The sequence below is a fragment of the Nelumbo nucifera genome, chromosome 7 (assembly GCF_055504915.1).
Source record: "Nelumbo nucifera cultivar China Antique chromosome 7, China Antique-T2T, whole genome shotgun sequence".
NCBI classification, from domain to species: Eukaryota; Viridiplantae; Streptophyta; class Magnoliopsida; order Proteales; family Nelumbonaceae; genus Nelumbo; species Nelumbo nucifera.
In genome coordinates, this window is record NC_142655.1 from 21,012,782 (window position 1) to 21,031,989 (window position 19,208).

The 19,208-nt window shown below is 40.1% G+C and overlaps 2 pseudogenes across 8 annotated transcripts; one reads left to right on the forward strand and one right to left on the reverse strand.

Annotated features, from left to right (window-relative positions):
- Positions 1-1,162: 1,162 nt before the first annotated feature.
- LOC104593613 (F-box/kelch-repeat protein At5g60570 pseudogene) lies at positions 1,163-17,884 on the forward strand (annotated as a pseudogene). 7 transcript variants are annotated; one of them, XR_016078564.1, is made up of 3 exons: positions 1,163-1,462; positions 1,697-2,032; positions 3,125-4,734. The product of XR_016078564.1 is annotated as an F-box/kelch-repeat protein At5g60570 pseudogene, transcript variant X4 (transcript). The 7 variants fall into 7 exon arrangements; XR_016078565.1 differs by lacking the exon at positions 3,125-4,734 and adding an exon at positions 17,439-17,884 and having other exon boundaries at positions 1,166-1,462; XR_016078566.1 differs by lacking the exon at positions 3,125-4,734 and adding an exon at positions 11,621-11,888 and having other exon boundaries at positions 1,166-1,462.
- Positions 10,161-17,432, reverse strand: LOC109114439 (alpha-glucosidase-like; annotated as a pseudogene). Its single transcript, XR_016078568.1, has 2 exons — positions 13,975-17,432; positions 10,161-13,898 (listed from the first exon to the last, which is right to left on the reverse strand). The product of XR_016078568.1 is annotated as an alpha-glucosidase-like (transcript).
- Positions 17,885-19,208: the final 1,324 nt, after the last annotated feature.

Below are 19,208 nucleotides of genomic sequence, written 5' to 3' on the forward strand. Positions count from 1 at the left end.
AGAATATAAATTTATCAATGCAAAACTAACCCAATTTTACAATTTATATGAACCGTTTTATATTCTACATATTTACATTTACACTTATTTGCATCACTTCCAAACGCAACATTAAGAAAATAAATTTATCAGTGCAAAACTACCCCGACTTTAGTTACACTCTACATGTTGGCATCCACAATTTGCATCGTTTCCAAACGCAGGTTAAGGGTAAACTCATTCACCTGTTACTGGTAACAATCTCTACCGTAAAATTTGCAAAAAAAAACTGTAATTTGTCAATACCGAACGAAAGCCTTCATCTCTCACCATTCACCAAATCGTACAAGCGTCTCGCAAAAGGCCAAAAGCTGAAAGAAAACCTCTGCACTGACCACGTCGCTGAAAAATCGAACACTCCGAAGCTTGAGACCAACCGTTGCTTTAAAAACACGGACGGCAACTTCTGGCGGCGTCGGCAGTGTCCGTTTGCTCCGGTGACGTCACTTCCGACCTCAGATCCACAAACATTGAATAACTACGAGACAAATCCTCAGTGGCGTTTCTGTAATTCAAAGAAAAGTCGGAGTCCCTTTACTAAATCTCCTCTTGTTTTCCCCCATCCGTTGGATCATGCTCAGAGATCCGACGGCAGGAATTATAGCCATTACGCATTCCAGAGGTATAGCTTATCATTTCCCCGTTGAATAAAGGACTAGCGTAGCGACTAGCGAGCTTCTTATCCGGAGCGACAGAGAGAAACTGCGTTACGGCCAGGAGAGAGAAAACAAAACCATAGAGGTTTTAGAGAGAGAGAGAGGGATTGGAGAGAGAGCGCGTAAAACGGAGACCGTTTATTTTCCTCTTTCGGACGAAAGGAAAAGTTATTTTATCCGTTTTACTTATTGACCGCGCCGTAACACCGTGGACCGGACTCAAGTGGTCTACAGACAAAGATGTAGACTACTGTATTAACAGTTGGATTAGAATCCTCTATTTGTGGTAACATATGGACAGACTGTAAACTCTAGCTGTTAGCCGTTTGATTGGAGGACTTCATATCTTTGACAAAATAGATTTTAATCCAACAGTGGAGGAGTGAGAGTGTAGGAATTGGGTGTGTGTTTTGGATTCGACGAATAGAACGAAATATTCCAACGTTGGCTAGAAAAGGGAGAGAGAAATGAAGAAGAGAGAGAGAGAGAGAATTTCGAGAGAATGAGAAATGTGGAAGAGAAGTGGAAGTTCTCTCACTCTCCCTCTCTCTTGCTCTCTCTCTCTCTCTGATTTGAGCTTAAGAATGTTTCTGCCTGAGTAAATCTGGTCGGAGAATTTGATTTCTGATCGGTTTTTTGCGATGACAATGCCTTGAGGGATGGTTTCTCTGCCGATTTCCAGTGGAACTCGGTGAGATTCCGTCGACTGTTGAGTTGAGTTCTTGATCGCTTGGCTTTTTAATTGTTTCTCGCGATCGGTATCCAAGGTGAAGGTTATGACGAGAAAGACAATACTTTTTTATTTGCTTGGTTTTTCTGCCGGTGGTGATCTTGTGATTTCTTGATGACTTAATTGGCGGAAGTTGTTTGTGGTTGCAGAGTTCTGATTTGAGTTTATTTGATTTGTTTTATTTTTTGGCAGTTAATAGACTGATTCGTCTGAAAAGAATTCTCATTTGGTTTTGGTTTTGTTTGTTTATCGGTTTTAACCGATACTTCAGTTGTCCGGCAGCCTGAATCTGTGGTTTCTGGCGGGTTGTCAGAGAATTTTGGCCTGACGACGGAGAGATTCCCACCAGAAAAGGTGAAGATTCGTTCAGAATGCCATCTTCGACTGTGAAGACCTATTTGGATAATCTTCTTTGGTTCAGCGGAATGCGACAGTGAAGTGAAGCTCTTTTTTTATTTTACGGAGAGATTAACATCTCTGTAGTCTAAAGGCGAAAGCTAGGCTTCTGGATTCTGAGTCAAGGAAGCATGACAATGTCCTGCTTATGAGATTCTCCAGCTGATAAATCTGACATTTAATTTTTATCCGCTTGATTCGATTTCTTCAGGTATAACCTTACTTGCTCTTACTTATAGAACTCTGCATGGAAAATGCACCTACTGGTTTTGATAAAAAATTGAAATTTTTTAATGCATAATACAACTAGATACTTCCTCTCTTTCAATTCGATGTTTGGTTTCCATTACTTATGATTGAATACCGATTTCTGCTGCAATGGTGAAAAGGCTTCAGCATGCAAGCATCATGACGTGATGATGTTTTACTTTTCTGTAAGTAGTTAATTTTATTTCTTTTTCGGTTCTATTATCACCTTCCCCCCCAACACGGTTGTAATTGTTAATCAGAATCATTCAGCCTTCTTGATAGTCTACGTCTCCTAAAATTCTTACTTTGCTATATGGTTCAAGCAGTGTTTCGAGAAAACATAGGCTTTTAGTTGATGTAATTCTTGCATCTTGCCTTGAGTTCATAGCTCATGACGTCAGTTTACTGTGCCAAACCATCACGATTATGGGTTGAAGCTCATCTTACCCAATATAACAGGGGATTAGTGTTGTAGACAATATTTTTGGCTTATTGGATTATGGATTTGTCTTTTATTTATGGTGGTCTAATTTAGAACTCCACACTTGTTTTATCCAATGAATTAAGATCCCTTTTACCTTGGCAGTTGATCTTTTGTTGATGCTGTTTTGTGTCACGACATAATTTTGAATGAAAATGCCGAAGGTTTTGATCCAATTAAGATTGAGCAGTATTGACCTGTTTTATCTGTTTCTGTTATTGCCACTGATGGATTTAGTTGATATTCGATGTAATAAATGCTTGGCATTTCCTTTGTTCGCCTTGTTTGCTTTTGTGACAGACGTCAAATTAAGATGTGAAAAGTTAAATCTGAATAGGCTGAACAATTTAAACATATTTTATTTTTTTCTATTATTGGATACTGCTGGATTCATTGGATGTTTGTAGAAATAAATATGTGGCTTAACGAACCCATAAATTAGTAGTTGTTTCCTGTACAATTTGTTGCTTCTGTTACCGAATTTCTAGTTCTTTTTAACTTTGTTTTCTTTCTTTGTCTTCTTCCATTTATTTGTCCAGTGTTTGATATCTTATACTATCAGATGGTTTTTAGGTATTTCTTTGATGAACTGAAGAGAAATAAGGACAAACTGAAGAGAAATAAGGATATTCCAGATTTACCAGCCATGGTTGGCGCACAAGGATGTGTTATTCCACAGCTCCATACTTTTTTCAATTGTGACTATGAATCTTCCCAGATAAATTGCTATTTACTAGCTTGCATGGTACTGGCTAGAAACAAAAACCTGACCAGTGATGACATACTTGACAAGGGAACTGACGTGCCTAGATTGGATCCTATAAAGTTAAAGAAAATGAAACACACAGTTACAGAACACTCAGGAGGAGATAAAAATGGTCGAGCTTCTGATGACAGTTTCCTACCTGGCCTTAATGATGATATGACACTAGATATTCTTGCCTGGACCAGCTGGGCAGATTACCCATCACTTGCATGTGTAAATAGAAAATTTAAGTCTTTGATTTCTAGTGGATATCTATACAAACTGAGGAGACATTTGGGTGTAATAGAGCATTGGATATATTTGGCATGCATTAGCATGCCATGGGAAGCTTTTGATCCTGTACGACGCAAATGGATGAGGTTACCTGAATTGCCATGTGACTTTTGCTTTAGTTGTGCAGATAAGGAGTCTCTTGCTGTGGGAACTCAGCTACTTGTCTTTGGTCGGGAGTTAACAGGATTTGCAATTTGGAAGTATAGCTTGATCACACATAAATGGTCTAGATGCCCCCTGATGAACTTATCTCGCTGTTTGTTTGGTTCCAGCAGCCATGGAGAAATTGCTATTGTTGCAGGGGGAAGTGATAAGGATGGAAATGGTTTGAAGTCTGCTGAGCTTTATAATTCTGAGCTGGGTGTTTGGAAAAACTTGCCTGATATGAATTTGCCACGCAAAATGTGTTCAGGTTTCTTTATGGATGGAAAGTTCTATGTCATTGGGGGAGTATCGGGCTCTGAGTCCTTGACTTGTGGTGAAGAGTATAATATTGAGACAAGGACATGGAGGAGGATAAATGACATGTACCCTTGTCCCAAAAGACCTTTGCAGTGTCCTCCTCTGGTTGCTGTTGTCAATAATCAACTCTATGCTGCTGATCAAACAACAAATGAGGTCAAGAAATATAACAAGACAAATAATACATGGAGTGTTGTGGGAAGGTTGCCTCTCAGGGCTGATTCTAATAATGGCTGGGGTTTAGCATTCAGGGGATGTGGTGACAAGTTATTGGTGGTAGGTGGACAACTAGGGTGTGGATATGTTGTGCTCCACTATTGGTGTCCTGAGGATGGCAACAATGGAGAAACAGAGTGGAAGGTGCTTTCTGTCAGGGAGCGATCAGGTGCTTTTGTGTGCAATTGTGCAGTGATGAGTTGCTAATGCTCATTGCTATGTTTAGTTTGGCTCTTAATATTCTACTGGAGAATGCTAGATGCTTCGTGAAATTGGAGAAGCAGTTATGTACGGTGTTCTCTATTTCAGAACTTACATTTATAACTTTATGGTTCTAATACCCTTTATTTGATCTCCTGAATGAATATCAGATAATCAGAGTATACCATTTAATAACATGGATTTTTCTTTTCTCTATTTCTCAGTTGTCATTAATAGAAAGATCATTAGAGTTTATATGAGGAAAGAAGCTCTTACTTCTGACTGTGCCATATGCTGTTTATGGTTGTGGATTTCTTTCTGGGTGGAAGTTCTCAAATCTTTTGATGCTTCTCATTTTGCATGGATTTATTGTTTTGTCCTCTCTCTGTGATTTTCTTTTTCTTGAAAGCATTGCTTTTCTGTTTCTTATGGTCTTCAAAAGAATCGCTGCACAACTAATGGTTACTTCTTACTATATCACTGTTAGGGACTGCCTAACTCAGGGACTCTTTCGAGGGAGCCTGCCTCCTGAATGAGAGAGAGAGAGAGAGAAAGAAAGAGAGATTGTATTCCCAAATCGATAATCCCCTCCTAACTTCCTTTCCTTATTTATATATTGCTGTTACAATTCTGTTATACCAGCCTCTCCACTTGTCTAGTTTGTTATTTAGTTTGTTCTAGTGGTTGGCTGTTAGTTACATTCTTTAAAGGCTGACGTGGCCTTTTCTTGTACACTTGTATTCCCTTTATTTGTGTCTCAACAGTCCCTCCTCCCTTGAAAGCGACCTTGCCCTCAAGGTCAAGATGTGGGAATCTATTCTGTAAATCCAAGTAAGGTTCCCAAGTTGCATCCTCAATTGGGAGACCTGACCATACCACCAATGCCTCTGGTTCAATGTGATTCCCTTTGCGTATCCACCTGAAATCTGTTATCTGAGTGGGCTCAGTTTGAACTTGGCCATCTTTCGAGAATGATGGGAGGGTGGTTGTTGTTATTGCTCCTGTTTTTGGCCATTTCTTCAATAGAGATACATGGAATATAGGGTGTAATTTTGATGTTGCTGGGAGGTCAAGCCTGTATGCCACCGACCCAATGCGTTCCACAATCCGAAATGGGCCGAAGTACCTAGGGCTCAGTTTGTTCCACCGGTGGCTTGCTACTGAAACTTGCTTGTATGGTTGTAATTTAAGGAAGACTTGCTCCCAAATCTGGTGCTGGACAAGCCTATGCCTTTTGTTGTAGGAGTCTACCATCTATTGTTGGGCTTGATGGAGGTGGGATTTGAGATCTTGTAACACCCTATCTCGTTGGAGGAGTTGGTCTTCTACTGCTACTACTGCTGTAGACCCTTTCTCATATGGGAGTAGGGGAGGTGGGTCCCGTCCATATAGAGCCCGGAAGGGAGTCATTTCTGTTGCACTATGATACATTGTATTGTACCACCATTCTGCCCAATGAAGCCACTTGAGCCACTGACGTGACCTATCCCCTGCATAGCACCTTAGATAGGTTTCCAAACTCCGGTTGACCACCTCAGTCTGCCCATCTGTTTGAGGGTGGTAGCTGGTAGATTTGAAGAGTTTCACTCCCTGTAGTCGAAAAAGTTCTGCCCAGAAACGACTCACAAAAATAGGGTCGCGGTCTGAGACAATAGAGTTAGGGGTACCATGTAGTCGTGCCACCTCCTTAGTAAAAATCTTAGCCACCATGGAGGCTGTAAAGGGGTGGGACAGAGGGAGAAAATGGCAGTATTTGGTGAATCTATCAACCATTATGAGAATGATGGACTTGCCATAGGAAAGGGGGAGCCCCGTTATAAAGTCCATGGATATATCTGCCCACACTTGTTTAGGAATTGGGAGTGGTTGTAGCAGTCCTACTGGAGACTGGGTATCCGCCTTATTTTTCTGGAAAATGACGCATTCGGCTATGAATTTTTGGACCGAACATGCCTTTCCAGTGGAATTGGGTGGCTAGCCTGTTGTAAGTGCGCAGGATCCCTGAGTGTCCTGTTGGGGATGAGTGGAACACTTCCAGAAGTTGCTGAATATGGGCTGAATCCCGTGGTATCACCATTCGGCGTTTATACAGCAGCAAGTTATTCTCCACTGTGTACCCTGGGTGGCTAGTAGGGTCCTCTTGGACCTGTGAACGCAGCTTGCTCAGTTGTGGGTGCCTTTCAACTTCTTCCCTTAGCTAAACCATGATGGAACATGTTGGGCCCGTGAGAAGTAATGGAAATAGTTGTGGTTGGCGTGACAGTGCATCCACCACCTTATTTGTGTGCCCTGCCTTGTATTTAATGACATAATCGTAGCCAAGTAATTTGGCTATCCATCGCTACTGTTCCGGGGAAAGTACGGACTGCTCCAACAGAAATTTCAGGCTCTGGTGGTTAGTTCGTATGATGAACCTCCTTCCTAGAAGGTAGGGCCACCATCTCTGAACTGCGAGAACAATTGCTATCAGTTCGCGTTCGTATACTGATTTGGCCCATTTCTGTGCTGTCATTGCTTTGCTGAAAAACGCTAGTGGCCTTTCTTCTTGCATGAGGACTGCACCAACTCCTTGGCTTGACGCATCACATTCAATGATGAAGTCCTTTGAGAAGTTTGGAAGTGCGAGCATCGGTGGGGATGAGACAGTTGTTTTGAGTGTCTCGAAGGCCTGTTGGGCCTCCCTAGTCCAGCAGAACCCATTCTTCTTAAGTAAACTTGTCAAGGGGGCAACAATCAGTCCATACCCTCTAATGAATCGCCGGTAGTACCCTGTTAAACCCAAGAAGCCTCATAAATCCTTAACATTTTGAGGTCGGGGCCAATTTATCATGCTTGAGATCTTTTCCGGGTCTGCTGCTACAATGCTGTTTTCGACCACGTGCCCTAAATAGTGTACTTGTGTCTGTCCAAATGCGCATTTTGACTCATTTGCAAGGAGTTTATGAGTCCTTAGCAGTTCCAAGGTGATTTGTAGATGTACTAGGTGTTCGTCCCATTTAGCGCAAATGGGGTCGAAATATGTCATTCATAAGGGCTTGGAATGTAGTTGGCACATTGGTCAACCCAAACGGCATAACCAGAAATTCATAATGCCCTTTGTGTGCACGAAAGGCAGTCTTGTGGATGTCTCCCTCATGGACCCGAATTTGATGATATCCTGATCTCAGGTCTAGTTTAGAGAATATGGTGGCTCTGCCGAGTTCATCTAGTAGTTCATCGATTACCGGTATGGGAAATCGATCATTCACAGTAATGTTGTTCAGAGCCCTATAGTCTATACAAAACTGCCATGTCCCATCCTTCTTTTTCACAAGTAATACTGGCGAGGAGAATGGGCTTTGGTTGGGTTGTATAATTTTTCTATCAAGCATATCTTGCACTTGCCTCTCAATCTCTAGTTTCTGAAAATAGGGGTAACGATAGGGCCTTACATTTGTGGGTGCAGTTCTGGGCAGCAATGGAATGCAATGATCATGGGCACGTTTCGGTGGTAGTTCCTTAGGTTCTTGGAAGATCATTGAGAACTTCTGAAGTAGCTGCTGTAGTTGTGTGCAACCTTCTTTGGATCTGCTTCCTTGGGCTGGAATGGGGCCGTTCCCGTAGGAGTCTATCTGCATTAAAACGATGTGGGCTGGGTCTACTGCCTGTTTCCTTAGGGAGGTGAGACTAATAGGTCCTGGACCCTTGGACAGTTGCCCTTGAATATGCACCTGTGAGCTGCCCACTTGAAAATCCATGGTGAGACGGGCCCAATCACATATCACCGGCCCTAGTTGCCTTAACCATTGGACTCCGAGAACTACATCTGCTCCACTAATTTCCAGGGGGTGTAGATCTACCTCAAACTCATGTCCTTGTATCTTCATCTTTAATTTTGTGCACATACTGTCGCACACCAGGTTGCTCCCATTAGCTACTGCACCCGGAAGGCTGTACATGGTTGGACCGGAATCCCTAGTTGTTTGACCAATGTTTGGGTAATGAAATTGAGGGTGCTGCCACTGTCTATCAGAACCGACACATGGCGCCCTTGTACCAGTCCGGTTACTCTCATAGTTTGAGAAGAAGCAATACCGGTCAAGGCTTGCAGGGATACTTCCGGGTATTCCTTTGTCCATTGCCCCCATTCTTGGTTGTCCATTGGCTCTTCAATGTCTGTTGATTGCTCGACATATTCGGTTTCAGGTTGAAGGAAGAAAACTTGCGGGATCTTACAGCGATGGCCCGGCCCAAATTTGTCTCCACATGCATAACAAAGGCCCTTTTCCCGTCAGGCTTGCATCTCAGCCCAAGTTAACCTCTTGGTTGAGCCGGGGCCTGAACCAGCGTTGGCATCCTTGCCTGTGATTCCTACCCCTGATCTGGGCTCCGGTTTACCCAAGATACCTGATTTTGGGTTCAGTATACCTGGTCTGATCGCAGCTCCCAGAGGTCGATTAATCCTTCTTGCCCGATTCAGTTTGTCTTCATGTAGTCGAGCTAATGCTGCTGCTTCAAGAACAGTGGTGGGCTGCATGGCTTTTACCTCCAACCGCAATTCTTCCCTGAGTCCACCAACAAAACTGCCGACAAGCGCGTTTTCTGGCCAACCTTGCACGCACACAGCTAATCTTTCGAACGCCATCTGATAATCTTGGACGGAGCCGGTCTGTCGTAGCTTAGCGAGGCTTTCATCATAGTTCTCAAAAGCCGAGACTACAAATCGCATGGTTAAGGCATCGGTGAAGTCTGCCCATGTGGCTCTTGGGTGCCGTCACCGGTACCACTGGTACTAGACGATCGCCTCTCCTTCCAGGTGTGCAGAAGCTAATGGAACACGATCAGGTCCTTGTGTGTCATGGTAATCGAAGTATCTTTCTGTTCGCAGAAGCCAGGATGTGGGATCTCCCCCTGCAAAGATGGGAAACTCGATTCTTGTTGTTCTTGATCGGCTTCGATGACTGGTGTCACTGCGCTCTTCCTGATTCGGCGCAGGTGGTGCCTGTGCCAATTGTTCAAGCAAGGATGCAAAGCTTTCTTTGATTTCTTTGACGTTAGCCGATATTCTTTGCATTTCTCCTTCCATGTTGTCGACTCTGTTCTCCATCGCGGATGACCTTGTGCTTGGCATCTTGGCTCTGATACCAACTTGTTAGGACTGCCTAACTCAGGGGGAGAGAGAGAGAGAGAGAGAGAGAGAGAGAGAGAGGGAGAGAGATTGTATTCCCAAATCGATAAGCCCCTCTCCACTTGTCCAGTCCACTAGTTACCTGGCGTGGCCTTTTCTTGTACACTTGTATTCCCTTTATTTGTGTCTCAACAATCACCATACAGAAGAGGCTTGGATCCAAATAAGATAAGTAGGGAATTATAAAACTGTTAGTAACTCCATAGAGGTGTTGTAGGGAACTATAAAACTGTTAGTAACTGTTAGAAAGTTGTGAATGGTCAAGATTTGTTTATCTTGAATGGGAACAAAATGGAAGAAGAGCATTTCTTTATTGTTTTCTTTCTCTTTCATATTCAACTTTGGTGAAATAGAAAGTTTGCTTCCTTTATTTATAAAGTACTCCTACTACAATTTAATGCCTTGTTTTTTCTCAAAAAAAAATTTAATGCATTGGTGGATGCATATTCTACCTCTGGTATCTCTTGTACTCTTATGTAAAATTGGGAGGTTTGTTAAAGTTGTATACCATTTTTAAAAATTTCAAATCTGTATATGCTACTTGTCTACTCCCTGCAGTGGTGGAAGAATTTGCAGTAAATTGAAACTATAAATTGGATAATTTGTCTTATTGCAAATAATAGAGGAGACTCCATTTAACCTTTAAAAAAAGGTATGTAGTAGGGGAAACTCCATTACATTATAGTTATGTAGTGGCAATTTGGAAAGTTTGCAACTTCCCCCCCTTTTCAAGGGTAAATGGAATATCTATTAATCATATATATGCAAAAAAGTAAAGGACCCATCCAGTGCATAATAACCTTACATTGTTGGTGAGCAAAAAGGCACCATTAGCAACATACCTAAATTATTTCTTTTTCTGAACATTAGCGACAGATACCATCACTTCACCTTTATTTTGTTCTTTTTCTGTTATATGCTCGGTTAAGATGCATGTTTAATTCACAAGTATCAACTTTTTACATTTTTATTTATTTTTTGCAACTATCCATGCCTCTTTGGATAATTTTGTTCCTTTTCTATATTCTGTTATTCTTTGTATGAATGTTCTTTTGTTTTCTTTTAATGTTTTCTAACAGTATGGTATAACATTAAGCTTATCATGTTCTCCTATAAGATATGGGTTATTTCATTGGTTTCTTTTTCCTATCATTAAATTGGTAAATGCTTCAAATGTCACTTATCCAAAAAAAAAAAAGGTAAATGCTTCAATGCTACTGTCTTTACATTTCGATCTCGTCTCAATCAGTCACTATGAAATATCAGGAAGTTCTGAGCTTTCCCATCATCAGATTAGGAGATAGTACATATATCATGGTCTGTCCTTGTACATTATATTGTCTAAAGTACTCAATGACTATAAATGGATCCTAACTCTGTTCCCAAATATGTTTTTCTGCTACTGTTCTTTCTATGTAGTTTCTTTATATATTTCCTGTGTTTTCCTATGTATTGATATCTATTGTTAAAAGAGGTCACCTCCTTTCTTTTCATATGTCTTCCTGTTATCAGAGAAGACTTAAGTGTGTTCATAGGGCAACATTGCACCTGATAGCTATTGACTAGATCTAAGACGCTGGAAGATGGGTTTCTATACCCATTTCCATGAGTGTAGCCAGACCTCTGGACTTTGTAATGGTATGGAAAATATAAGGGTCAACATATTGAAGTAGTATACCAGCTTTTTAAATTGTCCTTATAGTGCAACATCTCTAACATTTACTTGGTAAGCTGCTCATGAAACATGAAAGATGTTCTTCAATTAGTCATGGGCTTATGCAAAATCCAATCTGTAACTTAAGGTGATTTTGTCATCATACAGAACTTCATTTTGGATTTCTCTAACTGGCTTGTGAAAATAGTGATAGGCTCTTGCAAGGTCTAAATAGTACCTGTTGTCCTTGGGGGACATAAAGACCAAATTTTAGTAGGAGAAAAAAAATCCATCATCTATTTACACAACTAATGTTTGCTTGTTTTCTAGGATTTGCATCAAATTGGTTGCAGGTGATTCTTTTTCTTCATCCCAGGCATAATTGCTAGTTATGTCCTCTAGGAACTAACTACTTTCATCCTTCTCTGGAGTATCTGAAAATAGATCTTGATGGGTCCTACAATCGCCTTGATACTTGTATGTTAAATTTTACAGCTAATATTTGTCTGTAAGTTCTTCCATCATGGATGTAATGGTCAATGTACTAGTTCTAAAAAATTTCTGAGAGCCTAACCAAGAAAGTGCTATATTAAGACTCTATTTCATTATATCATACACTCTGGGCAAGATGTTTTTTCTCTTTGTTTCCTTCTTATATCTAGTGCAATAATGATGCTTCTTTACATGATTAAAACTCAAAAGAGTAAAATGTTACCCTACCTACTTTTCTCACAGCCTTTTATCTGAAGATGTAAATCTCAGACCATGTGCAGAGCACATTATTAACTTATTCCGAAGGCCCTATTGGGAGTGGTTTTTAGCCGGACACATCATGAGGAGTCTCCAAGTGAATCTTTTAACTTCAAGCAGTTAACAATCTCCCTATGGGCTATGGCACAACTCTTTGGATAGAATACTGGACAGTGCCATGATTGTTTATTTCCAAATTACTTTCCTTGTTTAGATGCTCACCTCTAGAAGAATCCAAATCCCTTTATGCTTTAAAGTTATCATCATTCGAGATTCTCTTTGATGTTTCTTTCAAAAAATAGATGAGGTTGTTGATCAGTTTCCTCCGTCTCCACAGAACTATTACTCATGACAGCAACAATCATTCCAATCACCTTTCCATTTGGTTACTTGTAAGTTGGACATACTTGGGGTAGATGACATTGTTTAATGGTTATCTTTTGTCATTATTCTGCACTTAGCAGCCAACATCAAGAACTGGAGGATGTGGAAGGTTGTCTAATCCTTAAAATAATTTAAAACTTTCTTATTCTTTCCCATGATCTAGTTCAATAGATTTTTTCTTGAATGTTTATTTTCATGGTTAAGTTGGATGTTAGAAGGTTTTAATCACCCTGGATCTAACAAATATGACCTCAAAAATAAATTTTCTACATAGATTTTTCTAGATGCCTTTTTTCAATAAAGGAACTCATTTGATAGATGAGAATTTGAAAAACAAAACTTCTCAGAAACTTACAACTTCAGTATTTGGCCTTTTCATTATTTAAATATATTCTATTCTTTTCCTCTCTCATCAAAGAAGAAGGGAAGAATTATTGACTTGCGTTTTACAAGAGAGCAGGGGAAAAGTTATTCTGCTTTCCTCAATTATTTGCTTTTTACATCACATTTAGCATCTTGGCTTTGTACAAAGGACCCATTAAATCATATTTAAAACCATTCTGGAAAGTCTATCTCCATGAATGACTCCCTCCAACTCCATTTCATGATGAGAGAGGTTCTGGAACCACTGAAGCCGAATTGTCTCAGAATGTTTGGCTGAGCAAATTTTAATTATAAAAGCTTGATGAACATCGGCTACTTATTTAAACCATTTTTATATATATAGATAAAGGGAATTCTGTTCTTGTAAACGTTATTCTTATTACTGGCTGAACTGCAACTTCAATTCAAATTCCTCTCCAATTAGTATTGACAGGCCTCTGATATCTGTTGCGCCCCTTCCCATTGAAGTTCACCATCATCCCTGAGTTCCCAATAAAGTTTATCCTCTTCATGGCCAAGCTATATTTCTTGATCCTTCTCACTTGTTAGACCTTACAAAACTTATCTTTTGAATGATCCACTACTGACTGACCGCATATCCCCCATTCTGAACCACTGATCTGATTCTCATCTTATTCTTGAAGACCTCGCTTGCAAATCTCACAAAGCTCCATGTTCCTCCCACCCCTCCCATCTCCACCTCTCCATCGTCCAAAGAAACTTCTCCCGTCGCATTTCCACTGCTGTCAACTGCCACCAAGAGCTCAAAACCAGTTTTACAACACTCACCGACTGTGAAGAATCAAAGAGGTCCAAACCAGTCTCCTGCTGGGAAATATGCATCAACTGAAACCGCCCCTGGCTTCAACACGGGTTACACTATTGAACCTTTACCGATCAGAAACTGTGAGCTGATTTCATGAGTACTATGTCTTCAGTGATTGAAAAGAACAATGGCCGTGCAATGGGGGGTTCCCCTTGTGTGTGCTTCTTCATACGTTAATGTGTAGAAGTAGGGAAATAGACAGCAACGAAGCCCCGATGCCTTCTTTGCTGAGTGGTCTCTAGAAAAGGGATACAAGGCTTCAAGCTGCATTAAAACAAAGGACAATGAGAAGGCCTTGCAGCAAACTATGGAGTAAAGATTTTAGCCACTATACTTGTACCTGAATCCAACGACTGCAGGGTTCTTCGGTTGTATCCTGCTGAAATATAACCCACAGACCACAGATATAAGCTCCCACCATTGGAATTCCAAATAATCCACAGTTCAAAATTGCTTGAATTAAGTATAATAGTTCGTCCCAAGTGGCGGCATTATCACCACTCCAGTATGCTGTATACTTTCCAGATCCAACAAAAATCGATCTGGTCAATATAAATGGTCTTTTCCAGTCACCTTGATGAAGGCTTCATTTGTGGCTTTTGACTCTAACAACCATAGAGGTTAATGATGGGCCGTCTGATTTCTGCATCATTAATTTTGTAGGGTGGGGATCATCCAGGGTAACGAGGGGAAAGCAAGGGAAGTTATGAAGTTAGAGATTTCATTAATGTCAAGCCAGAGGCCATCAAAGGAGATAATCTATCTGAAGGCTGCAATTTCACCACCCCAGAAGATAGCAGCAGCTGGATTTAGGAAATCAAGGAAGTAAACTGCCACTGGCTACACATCCCCAGGTCAGGAATGCCATTACGCTTTACGATCATTCGCACTAATTACCTGTGACAAAAATGAGAGAAAAAAACTGATCAAGTGATTCAAGATGGAGAACAACAATGGCTGTAGCCCCTAGGTTCTTCCTGTGTGTTGACATATTCAAGACAATAACAAGAAGCTTGGCTCAAAATCAACCAAGTGCTGTCTTCTGTTTGTCACCTGGATCTAAGATGAGTACATATTTCTGCCCATTCTGGTGAAGTTGATCCACAACTTGTCTGTGGGAAAGTTGACGGGATCATGTTTGAAATCTTTATATCCATATCCATATGGCCTTATATCTGTCCACATAACTTCTAGAGGAATCCCAGCTTTTTGCATACCTCGCAACCACTCCCTCAAGATCCGACACACTTTTGTACCCGTAACGGACCTAACAGTATTGGTGAAATCTTACATAGAAAGCACAATGCACATACACAATTGCCAAGTACATTGATTAAATAACTGAGATAAAAATGCAAGTTTGGACAAAGTTGCTTACGGTTTTCTCTTGCTTTCTGGGGGATATGAACTGGGCCAGTTGGATCCTATCTCTACCTGAACCGTACTGCTTCATTTATGCCTCTAGGGGCTGAAATTGTTTCTGTGCAAAAGTGAACGAGGTGCAAACTTTGCACCGGTCCACCTTTTTCCTTGGTCTTTGTTTGTTAGAAATGCAAATCTGAACTGGATATAAATTGTGTATCTGGTTCAGTTTTGCAACTGTTTGTTTATTACGATGATTTGCTCTCCTATTCTTTTTAGGCTCAGTTTGGAAGAAGTACAAATATAAATACAACATTACTTTAACCTTGCAGGGATGACAATGTGACAAGCGGTCTAGCTTTGAAGATAGTGTGGCAAGTAATGGATGACTGGTTATGACAATCGCATATTATAATGACAAGAACCCTTTGCTTCTTCAAAAAGAAAAGAGCCTCTATGGGCTTGTAGTGCAATGAAATTGAGCCAGATTGAAGTTAGGCCAAAACAGGCCACCAATAAACCTTATTGAGTCAACTAAGATGCCTCAACAAATTGGCTTTTGGAGCCTATTTGAAATGGGCCAACAATGGCCATATATGAATTGAAATAGAGAGGGAGACAAGTAGAAGAGAGAGGATAGAGGGGTAAAAAAGGTAAATTGTGTAGCAAGAAATCTAATAAGAGGGCAGATGAGATATATACGAGGATGAATCATCAGTGAAGCAGCAAGAGGGTAAAAAAAGGTGGGGAAGGGGTAAATCTGTTTTTGAGGATGATATGATTGAAGATCCTAGTAGCAAGGAATCGATGAGGGTAATGTTAGATGCAGGTGTCAGAACTAATATGATCCAAAGTTATGTTGGAATAGGGGCTTGAAATCTGATGGGTGAGCTTGTCTCTTGAAATCAATAAATAGAAAGATGGGAGAAACTGAAAGTAAAGCTAAAAATAGAACTAGAAGAGTAAAGGTAGTAACAATATTAGGAATAAAGGAAACTAAAAAAAAGAGTGACTAAAAGGGAAACATAACAGGTAAACGGAGAGAGCAAACTTGGTGGGTGGCTAAACTGGTGAAGAGAAACAAGTGACTAAATGAGAAATCTAATACATAAATAGAGACAGCGGACCCAACGGGTGGCTAGGATTCCGGTCACCCACCGGAAACACAAGAAGCATGATAAGAAGCTTCTAGGTTTAGACATTTTGGCTTTGATACCATTTTAGATTTCAAAGAAGGCCAATAAAACATCGCATTGGTTGAATATATTAATTACATCATATTTATAGATTAAAACATTCCAAACCTATTTAAATTTAAACTCTTAGACTCTATTTAGGACTCTATGTAGTCTATTTCAATCCATCTCAAATTCTATCATAACATAACAAACTCAATCCATATCCTTAATAAATCATATTAGGCTATTAATTTTGCCTAAAATTATAGATGCACCATTAATGGGAAAGTACATTTTGCCCAAACCATTTTAATAGATGTGCCCCAATCATTTTTAATTCATGTATTAAATAATAAAATTAGTTAAAAATTAAAAATGGGTAAAATACAAAAATCTCCTCTGACATTTCTGACAATTATAAAAACCTCCCCTGTAGTTTTATTTTAACAAAAACTTCTCTTGAACTTTTAAAGATTTCAACAAAAACCTCCCTTCCATTGGTGATTTAGACGGAAAACCGATAAAATTATGAAACTACCCCTGATTAATTGTTAAGGAGTCAATAAAATATTTCAAAATGTCAAAATTGCCCCTACATCCCCTTCCTCTCACAATAGAAGGGAGCAATGTGAAATCATTCCCCCGATCTCCCCTCACTAATTTTTCTCGTTGATTTCTTCTTCTTCTTCTTCTCTCTCGACTGAAAATTGAAAACCTTGAAAAAAATAAACAAATACAATGAGAAAAAGATGGGGAAAAACATTTTTTCCTTCCTCAACTAATCACTCTGAAGACCTCTTTGCCTCTGTTTCTCTCTTTCTTTCCCATGACTGATGGCTCCAATGGTAGAATCCTCAATATGGTTTTATTTGTCATATGTTTCTCTATGATACCCACATCTCTGTTTCCACTCTATCCACTTCTTTTAGGAATACCTTCCACTTTCAATGGAGTTTCTCATGTTTTCCCATGGCTGGTCATGGTCACATCAATTTTTGAAGACGAAACATGGGTTCATGACTTCATTCCCCCCTTATTTTCATTTGCTGAGCATATATTTTCGTGTTCCTCATTTTTGTCTCTCCCTTTGTTGAGTTCAAGTATTTTCTTGTTCCTGCACTCTCCCCGATGATCTCATTTATAAGTGATTATTCTTTAAATGACTTTGTTTTCGTTTTTGTGATCTTTAAAACCCACAACTTCATTTTCACTATATCGCTCTAGAACAGCCACTCTTGCTGTTTCTCAATCTATTGGCTTTTAGATGCTTGCTCCAGGGAAGGAGAACAAACAATGTATTTGTCTGAAAAGCCTTGCCCGATCAATTTCTACAAGGAGGAAGGAAGGGACATAGTGATTGAAGTAGTTGGTAATGGCGGGTTGTTGCCCAACCGTAGCAGCCACAGTAGCAGATGATTCTTGCAGAGAGAAATGGAGAAGACCATCAAGGCTCCCAAGAAGAAGATGAAATCAACGAGAAAAACTAGTGAGGGGAGATCAGGGGAAGGATTTCACGGTTCCCTTCTATTGTGAGAAGAAAGGGAAGCAGGGGCAATTTCAACATTTTAAAATGTTTTATTCTCTGACAATTAATCAGGGATAATTTAGTAATTTTATTGTTTTTTTGTCTGAATCACTGATGGAAGAGAGGTTTTTGTTGAAATATTTAAAAGTTTAGGGGAGATTTTTGTTAAAATAAAACTAATTATCAGGGAATTGTATTTTATGTACACCATCAACATCAATCAAAATCTTTTACTTATCTATTCAATTTACAAAACTTAACTATTCAATAAATAATTTTAGGAATAAACTATACTTTTAATTAGTTTAGTTATTTGTGAAGTCTTTACGTGTTTGTCGACGTTGTCGCAAAGTTTGATTGGGGATTTGGGCCATGAAAAAACAAAGCCCAAAGTATTTTAAGCCTCCTCTAATTGGAAAACATTGTAGTTCGAAGGCTGAAGCCAAAACATTGCCTCAGGGCCTATTGCGGTTTTGTATCTTTGGGGCAGCCGTTGCAGCTGCATGTCAGGACACTCTGTATCTGCTACCCACAACACAAAACATCACCATTCGTGTATTGGAAATATATTCCCATGAATAATAAAGGAGATACTTCCAATGTGTAGCTATAATTATTATGATGGACAAAAATGTGGGGATAATTCATTGATAGCAAATTTGATCCCACATCAGGAATGTTTAGTACATGCATATTCATGCACTTATTTTCAATGCACTGAAAATTTTCTTTTTTTGTGGGGAGTTCAGATTGGTGCCCCACAGGCTGTTCCTAGTAGTGTGCGAATTACAGCATGTTTTTTGTTGCACATCAGGAGTACTTGTATTTATTATTCATTTTGAGATATGGCTGTGAGGCGTACTCTATTATGAGTAATAAATCCCAATTCCACATGCACATCTCAGTATGTATTGGGAACATTTCTCGATAATGATATTATCAGGATTAATACTATCATCGGAAGATGTTTCTAATACACGACAAGAATGTGCTATGGTGTCACGGGGCTAATCGACGGGGCCCCGTGCGGCACTCGATTGGGGTCGAGAAAGCCTACAAATGCAAGCAACAACACACAAAAGGAAACAAGAGTGCACACAAATTAGACAAAAGGCAACTTGTATTGCATTAATCAGTGGTAAGCACAAGCACACAGTACAGTGTCGAGGGGATCTCGTGCTTAACCTTTACACGCTTATGAGCTCACTCGACTACCTACCTCCCCTCAAAGAGTACGTTAAGCTTTTGGGGGAATGACAAAAGGATACATCAAAATACTATACATTCATACTACTATTTACATAATTGCCATTGGCATACCCCCCTTACAAAAAGAGTACAAGGACCCAACCCAAGACACTTAGATGGCGTGCTGATGGCGCTAATGGTGGCTGAACCGTCACAGTCTCCCCCACTCAATTCAATCTTCGTCCTCGAAGATTCTTCCTCAGGTACTCGTCCAGCTTCACTGCGAACGGAAGGAGGTCTTCTGCAAGCTCCCAGGTGTCT